Source organism: Palaemon carinicauda, chromosome 12 (assembly GCF_036898095.1).
Source record: "Palaemon carinicauda isolate YSFRI2023 chromosome 12, ASM3689809v2, whole genome shotgun sequence".
NCBI lineage: Eukaryota > Metazoa > Arthropoda > Malacostraca > Decapoda > Palaemonidae > Palaemon > Palaemon carinicauda.
Genome location: NC_090736.1, coordinates 35,669,791 through 35,672,290, shown reverse-complemented (window position 1 = coordinate 35,672,290; position 2,500 = coordinate 35,669,791). Strand labels below are relative to the sequence as shown.

Genomic DNA, 2,500 nt, shown 5'->3' with positions numbered 1-2,500 from the left:
AGTTGGTGGGCAGGGCGCAAAACAGGAACTCACCGCAAAGTAAAGGTGTGGTTGGGTGCACTTTTTCAGAGAGAGGTGTACCTGCAATTCCTGTGTCCAACTGTACGGTAGTGGGCTTATGAATAAACATGAAACGCATACAAATACAAAATGAAAGATTCATTATGTCTGTTAAATACGTGTATGCAATTATGTTTTCATTAAATCTGTATGGAGCTACATTGCCAACGTGGAATCATATCAATCTAATTGCCAATTTCCTAAACATGAATCTCAGCAATTCTTGGATAACAATTACCCTAACAAAAATATACTTACATAAGTTTGAGTCGTCGTTGAATGTGATGCAGAAGATTATTGCTGAGGAAGGTGAAGTTTACAATAGAAAAGCATTGTATGAATTTCAGATGGTAAGGCCAAAAAAAAAAAAAAAAGATTATTTGTATGAACCAAATGATCATGTTTGTTATATAAAATGCTAACCTATACTCATGCTATGTTTCTATAAATCTTTGAGAGAGAGAGAGAGAGAGAGAGAGAGAGAGGAGAGAGAGAGAGAGAGAGAGAGAGAGAGAGAGAGAGGAGTCTATGATAACTCACTTATCTCCGTGGGAAGTTATTCTTATCGCCTGCTGGGGGTAAGGTAGAGAACAATTGGATATTTGTATATGCTGTACCGCATCAATATTGTTTTTGCTAATCACTCTACCATCTAGTGTGGTAAGTGTTTACATACTCTTCATCGAAGTATGAAATCCACAAAATTTTTTAGTAAAAATTTATAAAAAAAATTGTACAGAGCTTTCTCTCTTCAATGGGAGCTGAGCAGGTTCTCGAAATCTATTGGTGTCAATGTTAATAAATCTAGAATTTAGATTTTCATAAGCAACAAAATTACCGTGGATTTAGCTTTTCATGACATGGGTCGAGATATGAAGAAATTTGAAAAGTTCTTTGGGGTTTTGTGAGACTAAAATGAGATTTTCAGGGAAATATTTGTAGTTTTCATACAGCGGTAAGTATTTGGTCCTCTTTCAAAGATTTCGAAATTGAAAAAGCAAAAGAAAAAAGGCTAGGTAAATCGTGTGGGGTTGTAAAAATTATTTCACACAATTCCATAAAAAAATACCATAATGAAGAAAAGTTGGTGGGAAAAAATTAGGGAATTTTTCAGTGTAGTGATAACCAGATCAGCTTTAAAAAGACTACTCTCCCTTTTGGCTTAGGCTATGTGAGTAAGGTGTTATTTAATGTTCCCACCCATTAATGTAAAATATTTTTCTTTTTGTTATCGTTACCAGGATCAAAGTAATGAAACAGCCATGAAATCTAAAATAGGCAGTCTCTTCTTCGTAGTTCTATGGCTTCTCTGTGAAACTATTGCCGAGGCCAAGGAATTTAATGTGTACTGGAATGTTCCCACATTCAAGTGCCATAAACATGGTGTTTATATTGATGTCATCAAATTTAGCATCATTCAGAATACCGATGATATTTTCCTAGCCGATAAGGTAAAGGTAAAATTGATTAAAGAATATAACTTCATTGTGATGACACAAATGGCAGTAAACTTGCTAAAAGGAAACTATTCTCTTTTCCTCTTCATTTTCCGATTAGATATAATTTTGGTCATTAATGGCAAAATCTAATAAACAGTGATGCCCATTCAGCATCCTATTCGTTACAAATATTGTTTTCTTATTATCTAAATTACAGATATTTCTTGTTGACAAAGCTGTCTCATAATACTGTAGTGTGTGTGTGTGTATGTAGGTATATATATATATATATATATATATATATATATATATATATATATATATATATACATATAAATATACATATATATATATATATATATATATATATATATATATATATATATATATGATATATATATACACACACACACACACACATATATATATATATATATATATATATATATATATATATATATATATATATATATATATATATATATAAACACACGCGCACACACACACACACACACACAAATATATATACACACACATATATATATATATATATATATATATATATATATATATATATATATATATTATTACTATCCAAGCTACAACCCTAGTTGGAAAAGCAAGTTGCTATAAGCCCAGGGGCTCCAACAGGGAAAAAATAGCACAGTGGGGAAAGGAAATAAGGAAATAAATAAGTGAAGAGAACAAATTAACAATAAATCATTCTAAAATAAGTAACAACGTCAAAACAGACATGTCATATATGAACTATTAACAACATCAAAAACAAATATGTCATAAATAAACTATAAAAAGACTCATGTCCGCCTGGTCAACAAAAAAGCATTTGCTCCAACTTTGAACTTTTGAAGTTCTACTGATTCAACCACCCGATTAGGAAGATCATTCCACAACTTGGTAACAGCGTAGTATTGAGCCTTGTGATGGAGAAGGCCTGGCTATTAGAATTAACTGCCTGCCTAGTATTACGAACAGGATAG

General features: G+C 31.7%; 1 pseudogene; it reads left to right on the top strand.

Moving 5' to 3' along the window:
* The first annotated feature begins 266 nt into the window (after nt 1-266).
* Nucleotides 267-2,500, top strand: part of LOC137650759 (hyaluronidase A-like) — an 11,558-nt pseudogene continuing 9,324 nt past the window's right edge.